This window comes from Diospyros lotus, chromosome 13 (genome assembly GCF_014633365.1).
Source record: "Diospyros lotus cultivar Yz01 chromosome 13, ASM1463336v1, whole genome shotgun sequence".
Lineage (NCBI taxonomy): Eukaryota > Viridiplantae > Streptophyta > Magnoliopsida > Ericales > Ebenaceae > Diospyros > Diospyros lotus.
The window spans coordinates 14,766,973-14,785,829 of record NC_068350.1 but is presented as its reverse complement, the minus strand read 5'-3'; positions in this window follow the sequence as shown (position 1 = coordinate 14,785,829).

Below are 18,857 nucleotides of genomic sequence, written 5' to 3'. Positions count from 1 at the left end.
TTAGTTTGTTGTGTCATAGCTTAGCTGATGAGTTAGGATCGGATGATAAGTATTTTCGAGCTTCATTTAGTGACTCAAAAAAATGAGATATGTAGATCAAGGATCCAAGGGATTGTGTCAAGCGAGAGGCCAAAGAAGGTCGAGTGATGGCGTGTGAGTTACGCTAGTTGAGGCGACAGTAGTGCAACCAATGTGACTCGCAGAGTTAGGACAAGGAACCCTAGCAGCGTGACAACACTACTGGTTCGGTATTCGTAGTGATAGGTCTGGATCTAGGGACCCACGTGCAAAGGGCTGAGGGATGGCTTGCGGCAGATACAAGAGGCTTGTCGATCGAAGCATCATAGCAGACTGCATGGGAGACAATCAGATGCTGAAGATCTGGGACAACATAGTAGGGTTTATACCTTGTATTGGGTCTAAGTTCCAATGGACTAGGGTGCGACGTGTGCCACTAGCTTGTTGAATGGGACTGGAAGCCTCAGGAATCTAAATGAGATGGATCGTATTGTGGAGACACGATCTAAAGAGAGAGAAGCAAGTAATGTCTTGAATGTGGACGTGGTGTCCTATTTTTGCATCTGGGTTCGTGGTCATCTTGTGAAATGGTGATGAGAAGAGCATTATGAGGCTCGAGGGGTAGATTAACCTCGGTGTCTAGTGTGGCAATGCTAGTAGATCATGAGATGGATTGTTTATGCCGATGCCTCTAGTATGAAGTAGAGTCACCTGTTGACGTAATGGAAACATGTGACCGTGGTAGATTTGATGCAGGCTCGTGGGTCGTATAGGCACTACCTATGTGGTGACGTGGTCACCAACCTTAGAGAGGACCTTGGATGTGTGTTCTTATAGAAAGAGTTAGATATATGGCAACAACAGTGAATGATAGTTCTTAGAGGACTATGACGAGATCGTGCAGTTTCACTCGAGGCGTACCCGTGTGGGGGTCGACACTTGGTGCAGGAGATAGCCTACTATGTGATCGGGGCGATGATGACAACTTAAGTGCTGACTGACCGTAAGAGTAGTGCTTAGGAAGAACTAATTTAATGGTCTCGTGCCAATAGTCAGTTGGATTTGAAGAACAAAACAGGGTGAGGTAGTGGAATCTTGGTGAGTGAGATTTCGGGTAGTGGAGCATGGCTAGTCCAAAGCCTTGACGATGAATTGTGAGATTGCAATCTCGATTCAAGGTAAGGTTCGGGTACCAAAAAGGTAATAGTTGCTTGATAGGTCGTTGCAATGCAAAAGGAATGATAAGGAGACCTAGTCAACAAAGGTTGTGACTACGATTCAGTTTCCAAGTGGGCTTGAGGATTCGAAAGTCTGTGAGAAGGGGCATGTGAATGGGTTGTGTCTTGTGCAACTGCATGGGGACTTGAATCATTATTTGAGGTTTAAGGTATCCTTAGGTAAAAAGTCCCTAGAAGTTTTTGAGGTTTGGTTGTTTATAGAAAATGATTGGCACCAAATATCGTGATTTGATTTAAGGTTTTCGGAGATAAATCGGTTTGGGATTCCCGAGGAAATTCCTTAAAGGATTGATTTTAAGGGCCATTGAGAATCTAAGGATTCATGATGAGACTTCAGAGTTTTTCAAAGAAGAGATTCAGCAGGTCCTAGAGGAATGTCGTTGAGGAAATAAAAGTTCTAATCTCTTAAGTTATGAAAGCTATGATCCAATGAGGACTAGAGTACCATAGGGGACGTAAGTTCCTACCCGCTCGAGTTCGTGAGGTGGTTATGGATTGTTGTCATTGTGATATTGTAAATTGATTGACATGCTTGAGAGAAACAAGTGAGGGCAGATGTGCCAGGATGACAGGTCACAGTAGGAAAGGTTGTGTTCTTAGTAAACCTAAATTGATTAGAGATTAGAGATTCAAGATTTTTGATTTTGGAGAATGAAACTCTTGTATGGCTAAATGATTAGTCTAGGTAGCCCGGGTGGGCAGATCGTGAGATGTATAGTTGGACAATCATTAAAATGATGTTAGCAAATTATGAATATAAAGAGCATGTAGAGATGTTGTACGGGGGCTTGCAGTCAGTGAAAAGTCATGAGGAAAGTTGAGGTAGCAAGAGAAATACCAGAATGTATTCTCAAAAAATTTATTAGGATTATTTCAAAATGAAAAGTCTGGAGTTGCCATTGATAGCTTGAGGATATTTGATGCTTAGCTATGTGTGGCTTGATTGAGGACATAAAATATCGGGCTTTGAATGAGATGATAATTAATAGTCAGTATCTCTTACCTCAAGTTGATGAATTATTAACCAGTTGCAAGAGATTGAGATATTTTTCTATGAATGATGTGCAATCGAGGGAATGGGACATTCTAGAATTGGCATTGAGTCAGGATTTGATGGTTTGACTAATGCACCAGCTGCATCGAAGTCACGTTGGTGATTGGGTTTATCGATGATATACTGGTATACCCCTCGGATAGGGAGACACATGAGGAACATTAAGGATAATGTTGGGAGCTCTTAGAAAGCACTAGTTGTACACCAAATTCTTCGAATGTGAGTTTTGGCGATCCTGAGAGGCATTGTAGGGAGCATCGATGGATGTTGTGACCAAGATTTGTTGCTAGGTCATAACAAAGATGATGAGAGCATGAGGCTCCATGTTGGTGAACGTGAAATCAAAGTTGATTATCATAAGCACCATGAGCTTAGGAAGTTTCGAAAAGTCAGATGTCCATATAGGTTTTGGGAGGCTAATCAAAAGTTTTGAATAGAGATTGGTTCGAGCAAAGGTTGGTAACCTGAGTATATGTAACTCCGAAAAGGATCGAGGATCCGTGAGATTTGGAAATTTGAGCTAGTATTGAAAGAAGTACTAAAAGTGACAGGAGTCGGGTCAATTACAACTCTCAGAGACTGGATAAGGAGGCTCTAGCATAAACGATAACACCATGGGTGTGTGGCCTGTAACAGCGGATTTGAGCCTAGGGACCAAGGCAGAGGACTAGTGATGAGCTTGTGACTGACGACTGGAGCAGCTGAGCTGGCTCGTAGTACGGGTCTGGGACCCATGAGTCAGAGCTACATAGTGAACTACGGAGATGGTCAGATGCCAAAGTTTAGGTAACACCATGGCTGTTATCTTTTGACTAGGATCCAAGTCCCAAGGGACTGGAGCACTGTGATAGGATCCCTAACTGTCTAAAGATGTTTGGCAAACTATTGTCAGGGGTTTGTGATGGGACTCTCTGAAATAGTTATGCTTATTATAGGACTCGTGAAGAGAGTCAAGCGAGAATGATCTGTTGGATGTAGTGGGAGCTTGTGATAGCACAGAGATTTGAGTTGTGTGTTAATGCAACATAGATGGGTGATTAGGTATGGATCATGCTAAGGCACAAAGTGGACTACCAGATGTAAGACTTGGAGCTAGCAGTTGTGGTATGTGCTCTTGAGGTTATGGAGGCACTATTTGTACGGTGGGACATTTGATGTGCTCACGAACCACAGAGAGCCTGAGGTATGTGTTCTTGTAGAAGGAGTTGAACGAGAGGTAGCAACTGTGGATAAAGTCCCTTGAGGACTACGACTGCACTACTCTGTATCACCAAAGGTGTGGAAGTGAGGTGCCCAACGCTATGAGTAGGAGTGTGGCTATTGTGACTGGGTGGATAGCCGTGAGTAGCAGTTGTTGGAGGCTTTTAGCCTGCTAACTATGAGTGTAGTTGTTAATGTAGGTGCTCTAGACCGAATCAGATTGGACAAATTGTACACTGACATTTTAATCATATTTATTATTGAATAAAGAGTTATTTAATTTTACAAGAAGTTGTTCTATTAGTTTATTGTTATTAATGTAATGATCGGATGAAACTAGATAGAAGTCCATATGATGTATACTGTGATTAATCTATAAAGATATGAGATGATGCATCACAGTTTCTAGGCATCGTTAAATATCCCAAGTCGTAGCAATGTCAAGAATGGATGCTTATGTATGATGTATCCAATGTATGTTTAGTATAAATTGATATCAAGTAAGTTTTCCTATGTCTGGTTATCAATTGGTATTGAACAATTAGTATTGAGCAAACCTATTCATTTTTGAAACACTAACTCTTGGTATCAAGAAAACCTTTGTGTTATGTAGTCTCAAACAAATACAAAGAAGATGTGCCACTTCAAAGGTTTGTACCTCTATCTCCGATATAAGTTTACGAGGGAGTTATGTGTATTCTAAGTGCATATTGATTTTTCAAAAGGTTTTCATCATTATCAAAAAATAGGGGAAGAATTGTTGTATCATATTTTTTGATATATGTGAAAATGTATTTGATGAAAAACCAACCTTAGAATGAAAAATCTTTATAAAAATCTCATATTTCGAAATAAGTTTTTCATATTTTGAAGCAGGCATGATTAGTGTTTTGGCGCATAAGCTCAAATGTTTGAAAAATTCAAAATTCATGTATCATGTTTCAAAACCATGTATCTATGTTTCAAAACACAGTTCTGTTATGTTTCTATACGTATTTTGAAATGCTCCTTGTCATATTTGAAAAAATTCAATATTTATGCATCATGTTTCGAAACTAACTTTTCATGTTTCGAAACATCATTCTGTCATGTTTCTATACATGTTTCAAAATGTCTTTTGTTAAGGTTTCAATGTTTGCTAAGTTTATATGCTGATTTTCAAAACCTGTTTGAAAACTAAGCATATGTTTTGAAACCTATATAGTATGTTTCGAAACCTCTGTCGTCTCCAACATCAGAGTATTTAAAAACTTGTTCAACATGTTTTGAATCATGTTTTTGAAGTATATTTCAAAACTTTCATATCATATTTTGAAACATTTGACTATGTCAGAAGAATATTTGAGAAACTGTCATGCTTTTTACCTTTATTTGAAAAGCTATTTAAAAGCTTACTTTTGGAATAATTTCCATACCCTGATGTTTCAATTTCAAATATTTTGTAAGTGGAGAATAAAAAAAAATCATTTTGTTTTAAAGCAATGTCTCCCTCTCATTTTGTCTCTTGATGCATATCTAGTTGTAAATGCTGTATGTTTCGAAACCTCTATGTAAAAATGTGTTATTTCGAAACCTACTTTATCATCTTGTCTCTAACGAATATAATTAGCCCAAACTCTATCTCTTTGATATATATCAGTTCTTTGAAGACAAGAAGTACCTCTTACAAGCATACATAAGTTTACACATCTACAAGAGATATTTGCCACAGGTACAAGCAAACGAAGCTCTTTAAACAAACTCTCAAAGAAGATCTTTTCAATAATTCCTTGGTGTGCATTATGGTGTGAAAAGGAGAAGTAAACTGAAACCAAAGCTCTCATCACTCCATACCAATAGGTTTGTAATAACTATTTGGTAAGGTGTTTAATTACATTCAAATTGTTGGGTTGTAAAAGATAAGTGTTATTTATCTTGTTGTAAGGTTTGAGTTGAGCCCGTAAAAACTCATTGTGTAAGGTTTTAGGGTGAATCGTGATAAAACTCTTGGTGCGTTTTGATCACTAGTGAAAGTGATTGTGGTTGAAAATCCTTCATGTGGGTAAACTTGAAGGTAGTGGAGTAGGCGCGTGCCGAACCACTATAAATCTCGTGTGCACCTGTCTTGTTATTTTACTTGCTTACTACTGTTGCTTATGCTTTCAAAAGAATTGCTTTTGAAAAGCTAAAGGAGTTTCAAAATAAGAAAATCAGAGAGTAAGGTTTTGAAACATACCTGACAGTAAGTTTGATTTCGAAACATACTTATCTATATTTCGAAACATAATTAACAGAAATGTTACTTTCGAAACATATTCCCTCAAGTTTCGAAACATATACTACAAAAAATCCGTAATTTAGTGACGGATTTAGCGACGAAATTTTTCTATTGCTAATTAGAGACGAAAATTCAGATTTGCGATGGAATATTCCTTCGCCAAATTTTTTATTTTTTTTAAATTTAGCGACAAAATATCTATCGCTAAATAATTAAAAAAAATTATTTTTTATTTTTTAACGATGGGGTCACCCTGTCGCAAAATTTTTGTATTTTTATTTAATTTATTTTTTATTTTTTAGTGACGGGGGTTGCCTAGTCACTAAATTTTGGATTTTTATTTTTTTTTATTTTTTATTTTTTAGCGACGGGTGTGACCCCGTCGCTAAATTTTTCATTTTTTATTTATTTTATTTTTATTTTTTAGCGACTTTGAATTTTTATTTTTTATTTTTTAGGGACGGGTGTGAGCCCGTCACTAAATTTTGTATTTTTATTTATTTTATTTTTTAACAACGGGGTTGCCCCGTATCTGAATTTTGGATTTTTATTTTTTTATTTTTTATTTTTTATTTTTTAGCAACGGGTGTGACCCCGTCGCTAAATTTGATATTTTTTAATTAATTTATTTTTATTTTTTAGCGACAGGGGTTATCCCGTCACTAAATTTGGTTTTTTTTATTTAATTTATTTTTATTTTTTAGTGACAAGGGCTATCCCGTCGCTAAATATTAATTAATTTATTTTTATTTTTCCTTGGAGCCAATATATATACAAAATAAATGCTATATTTATGGTAATAATAATAAATTCTTTTTATTTATGGGATAGTTACATTTAAATTCAATGTATTACATTTGAATTTAATATTTTTCTTTTTGTAGTAGTTAGCAATATTATTTTTGGTGCAATATCTAAAACTTGTGTGAAATGTCTTTGACCATTTATATGTCTTTTATTGTGTTTTACACTAATTTAATTTAAATGAAGAATACATTTTTTTAAATTAAAAGATTATGCATTATCTCCTATATTTAAGGAATAAATATATATTTCATGTTGTTTTGGTCTTTATTTTTTGATTTTGATGATGAAAAATAATATTTCTTTTATAATGAACCATTTTGTTAATGATTTCACCTTGGTGCACCTAATCGAAAATCAATTTCAAATCAAGAAAATCAATATCAATCCAATACCAAGAATTTCATTTTCAAATCTTTTGATAGCATTTGGGAAAACAAGATTTTATGTCAAAAGATTCATTTAAAATTGATTCATCAAAATCAGTTTTGAAGCACTTGAAAAATGAAGCTAAGTTTTTAAATTGCAAGGCCAAACTGTCGATCGCCCATGAGGAATAGTCGACCATTTTTTCCCTTCCTATCGACTAGCTTTCATAGCAAGTTGATTGTCACGACCCACCTCCTAGAGTACTCGTAGCATAGGCAATTCGTGAGAAGGTCGCTAAGAAATGGAAACAAAACATCCCAACATTACTTTCATGACATTTTACTAACATTTAAAAGTACAGAACTTAATATTCATACAACATCATCTAGTAACATATCTAGTCTGGGCTTAACTGCCCATACAATACAAAAACCATAGGTGGTATGAAGCAAAATTACATCAAGACATCTGATTTCCCATGCCCTGCTAAATAGAAAACAAAACACTCCCCAAGATCTTCTAGCCAGGGTGACTCTGTACACACTATGCATCTCCCAACATCAAGTGTGGCTAGACTCACCGCCCACTGCTGCTTTACCCTTATCTGGATTGACATGGGGGTAAACAAAGTGAGCCATAAGGCTCAACAAGCATATAATATGAATGAAATTAAGTATCGGAGACTTGACAAAGCTAGAGTAATAATACACAAAACAATTTAAATTCACTTCAGTAAATATATAACTTCCTAACCATACCCAACTATGTCATGTTATTTTTACTCTTTTTCCATTTTATTCATCCATATTTACCCCATGCTTTCATGTACTCACACATGCATATGTATAAAAGTGTCATAATCATATTGTGGACCATTGTCCACCCTCATGAGTATTATGAGATCAATTTGTCACCCCTTTTCCACCCTTGGGAGTGTTATGGAAATATATATATGTTAGCCATACCATATTTTCCCATCTTGATTGGTCATGTATGCCACATGCGTTAATATATGCACTATATGCTAAAAGTCATGTATGCCACACGCATTAATATGTACATCATGTGCCAAAATAAAGAAACTCCATCATCACAACGTGGACCATTATCCACCCTTGTCCTGACTTCAATTCAGGCGAGTTTGCATAGCTGCAGTGGGACTTTAACCCATAGTCTTACGCATTATGGTGACAGAGGCTGGGGGACTCTAACCCACCGTCTTACACATCATGGGGTATAGATGCAATGGGACTCTAACCCATAGTCTTAAGCATATGGTGTCAGATGCTGTGGGACTCTAACCCACAGTCTTAAGCATATGGTGACAAATGCTGGGGGACTCTAACCCACAGTCTTACTCGTTACAGGTACAAATGCAGTGGGACTCTAACCCATAGTCTTACACTTTCCACTTTGTAGAATATCCTTTTTCTTTTCCTTCGAGCGAAATAGTAGATGCGCTAATATACATATCAGTATATCATGCATGTCAAACATGTATGTGAACATATTAGGTCTCATCTAAAGTCAAGCCCCATTTGATCATCTTGTCACTTCTCTTACAATTGAGAACTCTTTGTGGGCACATACTTGATAATTCATTCTCCTTGTATGGTACGTCACTTTACAACCAGACTTTTGGTGGTTCATTTTATAGCCAAAATATGTCAAATTACATATCAAATCAAATCCCTTCACGTCTAGTTTACAACCTAAAAAGAGGATCTTAATTTCGATAACGGGGCAGAAAGTTATGGCTAAAAGAATACAAGGTGCGCAGTGTATTCCACCGCGAGAGTCGACTTTTAACATATGGAGAGTCGACTTTTGAAGGAGAGTCGACTCTTGCAAGCAAAAACAAAATAGAATCGACAGAACGAAACCCTAACCCAATCTTTCAATTTCCAACTCACTTAAGCTCGATTTTGGCTCAAAACTAGTGTTAATCCTTAATAAATATGGGGTAGATCAATACCCCCAACGAAACCACAAGCTTAGACCCTCAAAACTGTATAACAAATGAGAAATTTACATGCAACCATATTTTTACACAAAAACCAACCCAAACCAAAATACACCAAATTTTTTTATTTCAACCCAATAAAATTCATTTACAAGGCTCACAAAACTCCCCATGAGACTTGTTTCTACCATTCTCATGAAAAAAAGGGAAGAGAACTTGCCTTAGTTTGTAAAAATTTGATTGAAGTTGAAATTTTTGCCTCCAAAAGTTGCCTTTTGATCTCTATTAAAGTGCCAATCAACTAAGAATTTGTTTTGTAGAAGAAGAAGAAGTGATTGAGTGGCCAAGATAGGAAGAAAGGAAAGGGAAAGAAAGAAGAAAATGAAGAAAGAAAAGAAGAAAGAGGTGGCTCACACCACTCTCCATCCCCTCCCTTTTATCTAAAGCCCAATTACCAATTTTGCCCATGATCAAACATGCAAATGCCCACGATCAAACATGCAAATGCCCACCATGTCCTCCCTTTCAATTTTAATTCAGTTTTTTGCATATACATATATACATTTCTTTTCTTCTCTCTCTTTTTTTTTTTTTCCTTTTCTTCCTTAGCTATCTTTCCTCTCACACAACTTATTCATTTTAGACTTTGGTCAACATTTTTAATATTATATACTGTTAAGTCATTTAATGCCAAGAATATGACTCACACATTAGAATATTAAACATCCCTGAAAAATAATATAGACCCGCTAATGGGTCGTTACATCGATTAGTCAAAAAATGACTCTCGCCCAAGAAAGGTCGACAACCACTACATAAAAACTTGTTGACTATTTTTAACCATGTTGATCATGTTAGGTCTCTTGTTGATCAATCCCTTAGGGTTTAGCTTGACTGATCTCTAACCCCGTCGACCTTTTTCGTCGCAAAACACTTTAATGACTATTTTTGCAGCTCATTTATGTCGACCAACGGCTACACCAACAACTATGAAATTCAAAGGGTCAGTAAAGGATATAAATACCAAGTTGTTGGAGCATTTAATGGTTAGAGAATTGATTGCAAGCTTCAAGTGTTCAAATTATTTACAGGTGCTCAATTATTTTCAAATTTTCTCTCAAAGGCTTTGTACTTAATTTGTATTATTTGATTTCAAGCCTTGTATTTGATTTTGAGGGATCTCATAACTAAGAGATTTATCTCTCAAATCCTCTCTTGATTGCAATCTATTTGCAATTGCCTAGCAAGGTTGCTAGACCGAAACCGTGGAGAACCGAACCAAAACTGAACCGGTCAATGCGGTTAAAAACCGTTTGACTGGGTAATGGTTTGGTTCGGAGAAAAATCGAACACTGTTTCAATGGGTATGGTTTGGTTATTGTTTTCACTAAAACCAAACCAAAATCCGAACCGAAATCGAACCGAATGATGGGTAACCGAATCGAACCGAATATATATAATATAATATGTATAATATGTATATATAATATATATTATAAACAATCCCATCCACCTGAGCCCAGCCCACCTGAGGCTAGCCCACCCCAGCCCAATTGCCTTGCTTGCAAACCCTTCTCCCTTTTTCTCTTCTCTTTCCTCTCTCAACCTCGCTCTCACTTTCTCTCACCCTCGTTGCCTCTCGCTCGTCCGCCCGCCCCCGCCTTTGCTCTCTGCATGTCTCTTGCTCTCGCTCGCCCTCGCTGGATCTCTCTTGCTCTCGCTAGGGCTCGGCCCCTACTCTCGCTTGCCCTCAATCTCTCTCACCCTTTCTGCCTCATTTCTCTTGCTCCTCCGCACGAGCTCGCCAATCGCCCTCGCTCTCTGCATCTCTCTTGCTCTCACTTGCCCTCGCTAGATCTCTCTTGTTCTCGCTAGGGCTCAGCCCCTCTTGCTCTCGCTCGCCCTCGATCTCTCTCACCCTCGCTGCCTCTCGCTCTCTGCCTCATCTCTCTTCATATTAATTTATTTTTTATATTTATAATTTTGTTAGATGGAGTTGGCTCATTCATTTCAGATGTATATGCATCAATTTACGAAGAATATATTAATGTTGTTGATGAAGGTATTAACTTTTGTAGCTAATTGTTTTTAGCTTAAATTATAATTTAATTATGCACATATTAATTTATTGATCTTAACAATTGTAGGTTTGGAAATGTGATTTTATATCCAATAAGTTTTGTAACTTTATGCAAGAATAAGGTAACTTTATTAGAATTTATTTTTGTTTGTTGTGAAATTATCAAAAAGATTTATGAATGCTATTTGTTTTTGTTTGTTGATATGGATTAAACTAAAAAACCATGGTTAAATCGAAACCGAACCGAAACCGAATGGTTTGGTTATGATTTTAAATTTTTAAAACCAAATGGGTAATGGTTTGGTTTTGGTTTTAGTAATTTAAGTTTGGTTTGGTTATGGTTTTGACAAAAATCGAAACCAAACCGAACTATTGCCAACCCTAAGTAAGAGGTTGTATTTCTAGTCTTGAAACTAGAGGGGCTACTTGAGATTAAGTAGGAGGTTTTAGTGGATTGTTTTAGTTAGGAACTAAGGTAGTGGATTAGGCCATTTGGCTGAACCACTCTAAATTGCTTGTGTCTTTTGTGCATTTATTTTCATTGCATTGATATCACTAAGCATTTTTCTCAAACATTATCATTTTATACTAAAACCTCACATTTTGGAAAAAAGTTTTCAAACTCAATTTAAAATTTTTAATAACCCAATTTACCCCTTCTTGGGTGTGTGGTGCCATTGCTAGACAATTCTAACATTTTACTTATTAATTTGCCTAAAAAATATTTAAATCAAACTATGAAGATTTATGCATTTTGTTGTGAAAAAATTCAATACAATTTCATAAAATATAGCATTTATGCATTAAACTACGTAGATTTATGCATTTTACTGCTTCTTTTAGTGTTTATTTACAATTGTTGTAAAAGAAGAAAACATCAAGGAGTTGATGGGGAAAATGTAAGTGTTGATGAATTCTCAAGATAAGAAGCAACAAAGCCAATAGGTTTTCATTTCTTATGTGATGTGATTGTAGGCATGGCTTAAACCTTTGAGGCTCGGGTTTAATATGTGCTCATGCCCTTAATCATTCTATTTATTATGTTTTGTATGCTTGTTCATTTTATTATGTGTATGATATATGATGGGATGAATGAATATATTGATGAGACCATAATTTTTTAAGAGGCTCCAAAAATCTTCTCACGTGCAAAATAATATTAGATTTAAGTGGTGAATCTAATTCTTTATGGCTTCCTACCGTCGTAGGAGTTTATCAGTCTGATTGGGTATGTCTAATAACTAAAGTGTGAGGGTACATTTCATGAAAGATTGTTTAATTCTCCTATTCCAACCATATGATAGGGTGGTGTTCACTGGTTCTCACCTAACCAAAAACTAAAATGTAAGGTAGTGTGATGTTAAAACCATTGCACTTAGCCAAGATAGTAGGTGGGATCTAAGCAAAAAACTAAAATGTGAGGTTTATGGTGGGTTAGAAGCCGAAGATTGAGATTCACATGTGATATGGTGGCAAGTTGTTGCGTACTCAATTATGTGAGTACTTTAAAAACTAAAATATAAGGGGTATTTGTAACAGCCCGAACTCCCAGAGCCCTTGCTAGCATGGAGGATTCGTGAATGGGTCATTAATAGTAATGATACTGAAGCAACTTTAGCAAAGCAACCATTATCATACTATAAAAATAAAATTCTTACTTGGGGAATGACATAACACAATAATACAAAATTTTTCTTTCTCCATTAACCATATACAGCCCATCGAAACAAAAGATACATAAAGTTCAGGCTACCATTGATCATATTACATTAAGTTAAAGATACAAAATATAGTTGAGCCCTCAAAACACAATAGTCTATCTAGCTCTTGAAACACGACAAAAGATTCCCAAGATCTTTCCTTTAGGTGAGCTCTGTACACGTCAAACCCCATAAGGTTAACACCTGCTAGACTCGCCCTCAACCCTAGCTTTGTCTTTACTTGGAATGGTGCAAACAAGAATGGGCCACAAGGCCCAACAAATATAGTATGATAAGGAAAAACATAAGATGAAGGACCACAACAATAAGTAAGCTCATGAAACCCACTATAAACCACATGAAATGCATCCATGTTATGCATCATTTCCACATGATCAATGAATAAAATGCATAAATCTTATAATACACAACTAATTTAGAGAAATATCAAGCGATTCTTGGGGTTTTTTAGCTCAACCCAATGTCTATGCCTTCCTGTCGCATACAACCATTAGCTAAACCCAAGGTCTTCCCACTTCATACGCTATAAGGTCTTTGGGGCCCATTAGCTCAACCTAACATCTATGCCTTCATATTGCATATGCCCATTGGGGCCCATTAGCTACACCCAAAGCCTTGTCACATAAGTAATGTAACGCCACACTTTTTAAATATATGATGATGCTAAATATAAGTTAATATCACAAACGGGCGATATTGGAAATTTATCAATGGAAGCAAGGATTGAACCTGAGTGGCTAAATAGCTAGGATTTTCCATTTTGTTTAATATAAACATACTTATAACATGCACCCAAATTATCAAAACCATCCTACAAATCTGTAGCAGCCTCACAAATACATGGATTTCTGTGGTACAATCGTAGGAACATACACATACACCACACAACCTTATGTAACGACTCGTTATTCGGTCGAATTATATTAATTTGGGGAAGGAATATTTAATTAATTGAGTAATGACATTGAGACATTGTATGTGTTATTTTTAGGTAATGTGACCATGGTAGAGAGAATGTGGGAAAAATTCAAAGGTTTGATTCTAATGGAAGTGGGACCCACGACTTTGCAAGGTATGTAAATAAGCATTTTATGGAATTTGAGGTATTAGAAATATTGTAATATGGATTATGGAATTTTGGTTTAAATGAACATGGGTTTTTCTTGAATATTAGACAAATTTTGATAAATGAAAATGAGTTAATAATAGCATATATATATATAAGTGAGGAAAAGAGGAGCAAAGGAGAAAAAGAGGAAATGAGAGAAAAGGGGAGGGTGTTCGTGAGAGGAAGAAAGGAGAGCAACTAGGGTTTCCCTTCTTCTTCTTCCCCTTGATAATCAAGCTCCAAGAGGGTTTTGGGTTGGTTGGGTGTTGGATTCTCATCATCTCCATCTTCTCTTGCTTGTTTTTCCCTAATGTGGGTTGAGGAGGAGTGTGGAGGCTTTGGTGGAACTTCTTCAAGTGGTGTCCCTAAAAGAGGTGATTAAGGCAACTTATAGTTCTTCTGTTATCTTCTATACCTTTTGTTCTTGTTGGTTTGATGATTAGAGCTTGAAAACTTCCATGATTTTTGGAGAAAAATTCATGTTATTGGTTAAGGAAGAAGTATGTAAACCCTTTTTCATCTTCATTTATTCTTGTTGATTTCAATTGGACCTTGACATAGGGTCTTTTCCACCCTATATTTAGTTGGGAATGATGTATTTTTGTGATTGAGATTGATGGTTGGGAGTTTTGGTTGATTTTGAGGTCTTCTCAATCATTTTTGTGCGTTTCTAGGTTCATTAGTCGACTGTTTTGGTCAATAGTTGACTATTTAGTGGGTTAGCTGACCTCTTGAAGATCAGGTCTCAGCCCAGTCGACTAATGCTTTCAATAGTTAACTAATGCTTTCATTAGTCGGCTATTCGTAAGTCAACTCTATATTGCGCACCCTATACTATTTTCACCATAAAATTTTGTATAGATATCCGATTGATGAACTGTTTGAAGCGTTATAAAATAGACTCGATAGGATTCAATTTGACATATTATAAGTATTATTTGGATAAGATTTGAAGGGTCTCCATAGGGTTTAAAGTTGTACCTATTGGGATTGAGAGTCAATCCACATTCCGTGGCATTACTTGGTTCGAATTTTGGGGTCTCATGAATAACTATTATGAGAGATGGTTGAGATGCATATTTGGGGTGTGTTTCATGTATTATCATGTTATGCTATATATATGTGTGTGTGTGTGTGAGCTTAGGTATTGGGTGGAGTTGATTGGCCTCAAGGGTCATGTGTTGTCGCGAGCATCGCCCTTGGAGTGGAGTTATTCGGACCCAATGACCTCATGGAATTTGAAGTGGTTATGACCTTAGGTGGGAGTTGATTGTCCTCGAGGGTTATATGTGCTCATGAGCATAACCCTGGGAGTGGAGCTATTTGTCCCCAAGTGTCCCTTGTTAATTGTACAAGCTAATGGGATTCATATGTGTGCATATATGTTCTTTAATTCGTGGGGGCAGGGTGCGTGATTTGCTAGGCTTTATTCCTTTTCCCTATGGTGAATTATTCATGTTGTAATATGATTTCCATTATCAATCATTGTTACACTTGCTGGGCCTTATGGCTCATTCTCTTGCTTCTTACATCATTTCAAGAAAATGCAAAGCTAAGGCTGAAGGCGAATCTAGCAAGGGTGGATCTCCGGGGACTTAGCTGTGTATAGAGATTACTTAAAGACGAGGTTATTAGCAGTTTTTTGTTTTATTACTGAGAACTTGTCAGTCTCTTATATTTTGAAGGCTTATGTATATATTGTTGTGATCATGGTGAAAGTAAAGCAAGATCGCTACGGGGTAAGCAGCGTAGTTCAAAAATTTTGAACCTTACCCTGATCCCGGCGATTCGATTAACGTCGAAATCGAATCCTTCACATACAAAATAAAATAAATCTAACATTTAGATTTTCAAGTTATTTGCGGATTTAAGCCGTCCAAGTGTCAGGCCTCTAACTTGTGATACGCAACACGTGTCTGTTGGCGAGGAGAGCAGAATAGGAGTGCTAGCTTCTTCTTATTTCGTGGCTTGTGTACGGATAGAAAAAAATGCCCTCATTTCGTATTGATGCAAAAAGAAATGGGGAAAAGTGAACCGCAATTATTTTTCAACTCTTGAAAAACTAAACAAAATTACTTCTTCACTTTGGGCAACCCATAAAAGGATATTTATAGAGAAACCTCTTAGGGTTTCTTAAAGCCTAATGGATTGTGTGACGACCTAGAATTTCCTGGATCTTTATTGACAACTAGATAATAACTCAATTGCATGGGCTGAAAATTTATCCCATTATTATACAACAGCAGAAGCAAATTAAATATAGATATACATCCCAGGGGCATTTCCATACTCAATAAAGCATCAATCAATCAAATACCACATATACATAATCAGAGCCCCTGATCACAACTCACACCTCAAAGATCTTTTCAGCTGGGATTGCCCTGTACACAAAGAATCCAAAGAAAAGAATAATAATCGCCATAGCAATCATCCCCGAACACCATTATTCTCAACCTGGAATGATGGTAAAACAAAGTGAACCACAAGGCTCAGCAATCATAACAAAAGAAATATGGCACAACTGGGAATAAATCTCTCACACTGAATACCACCCATTAAATGTCGTGATGGAAATCAAAGTGCCATGCCATGCCATGCCATGTATTACAACATACAACCATTAACACAAATAAACAAACCAATGCACACAATGGCAGTCCTTGGGGCCCACATAAGAAATGCACAACCTGGCACCCAAGTTCGCATACAAACCTGCAACTGCCATGGACTGGCTAGCACACACCATATGGGCCTGAAGCCCTAGTATAAGTCATATGAGCCCAAGGCCTTGGCTAGCAAAGATAGATGAGCCCGCGACCCTGGCTAGCAATGATATATGAGCCCACGGCCTTGGCTAGCAAAGATATATGAGCCCATGGCCCTGGCTAGCATAAATAAATGAGCCCAAGGCCCTGGCTAGCATAAATATACAGTATCGTAATCATGCAATGCAATAAGTAATAAATGCAATGGCTTCTACAACATTAACATGATGACAAGGTCCCCATAAGCCAAGCATCAGGCCATGCTACGCCCACGTAGGAATTCATACAGGCGAATGCTCTAAGTGCATATGCTTGCCTAACATACACAAGTCAGCACTCAGCAGTCCAACTGTGTCATGCCAATGCTCACACCCTCAACACATACAATCATGATCCCCAATGAATGCAAGCCCAATCCCATGCACTGCAATGCCATGCAATATGTCACATAATGGCAAAGCTGGTCGATAGTGACCAGGCACCGGTCAACAATCTGTGACTAAGGATCAACTAGTCATCGACCATCCCAGGCCTGGTCGATGGTTCGCTCCCGTGTCACAAAATGGTTAACACGTCACCTCATCGGTCAATAGCTCATGCCTCAATTTATTAAGACTCTCACTCGTGGGAAACCATAACCATAACCAAATCCCGCCAATCCTCTATGAACCTAGCCTTGGATCAGGTTTAACATCATTCCCAAAGAAATATGGGTGATACAATACCCCGTAGGCACACAACAAATAAAACCTGTGAGTTTCTTATTTAATATAAATTAATTCATACTAATAAAATGCTCAATATGTATAATTAATACATGAAGCCGAATCAAATCAAGGAAAGGCGTGGGATTCATAAAATAGAAGGAGCTCACAAAGGAAGAAGGGAGCTTGCCTCTATTTATCAGGTTTCAGTGTTTTTACGCTCGCATGCCACCAAATTAATACACGCTGCAAAATAGTATAACCTCGCAAAATTAACAAAATCGGACCCAAAATTAAATTCTAACCGTACAAATTTATTCACATAAATTACTTGACTTACCTGTATATTTAAAATTTAATTAAATTGCATTTCTTCCATTTTTCCTTGAATTTTCCTCCCTATTTCCATGGCTGCGTGCAGCTTTTTCTTCTTTTGTTGCACGACTTCCTCTGCCCAAAATTCACTGAAATTAGGCCTTAAAAAGCCAATTGGAGGGTAGCTCAGTGTGCGCCACATGGCAGTTGCTGGCTGCCCACCGCCTTGCCCAAAACGCCGCTGTTTTGGGCAAGGAATGGCTAGAAAATTTCAGTCAAAATCCTCTCTCGCGCGCGCACCCGCGGGCTCAAACTCGCATCACCCCCTTGGTCCCTTGCGCGCGTGATCGCCCGCGCCACACGCTGCCTTCAAACATTATATGCTTCAATTTAATTTTAAGGTGATTCTAGCACATTTCCAGGAATTTGCATTTAGACCCCATAACTTTTGGAAATTATCATATGCACCCCACTTATTAATAACACTTATACCCCGAATTTTCCAACAATTAATTACCCATTTCTCTAATACCAAAATAAATTAATATTTCCTTTAAACTCGCAAATATTTGATAATCACCTTATATGCAATAATTAATAATTATCAACTATTCACTAAATTATTTAATTCCAATAAGTCAAAAATCACTTCAAATGCAGAATTTTATAATTATTAACTACTCCCAAATTATTGGGATGTTACAGATTAGGCTAGCTCATTAATCATAGTTCAACTAGAATTTTAAGTGGGCTTATCCTAGTCCAACTAGAAATATAATTAAGTGGCCCAAATCCATTTATAAAATATTTAGTCCAAATCTAATTCAAGCCCAAATATTTTAATATTTGGCCCAAATCTAATTTATTCCAAATATAATATTTAATATTTAATATTTGACCTAAATCTAATTTAATTTAATATTTGACCCAAATACTTTATTTAACCCAAATATTAAGTTAAACCTAAATATATATTATTTTCTATTTGTCACTCCAACAAACATAAAATTTTTAAATTAGAAACTCCTTCCTAATTTAATCTGTTGTTGCCAAAATACAACATTCTATTTTTAATCATGGGCGGATGTAAGAGTCTCGTCACTTGTATACTGGGTTGTGGTTGATCGCGGTAGTCTCGCTCAGGCCTCGTGAGCATTTTGAGAGTTTTATCACCAACATGCGCTGAGAGTCTCATCACTATGTGTTGAGAATCTTGGCGAACAAGGGAATTTGTCGATCTGGTGGGTCTGGTGATCTG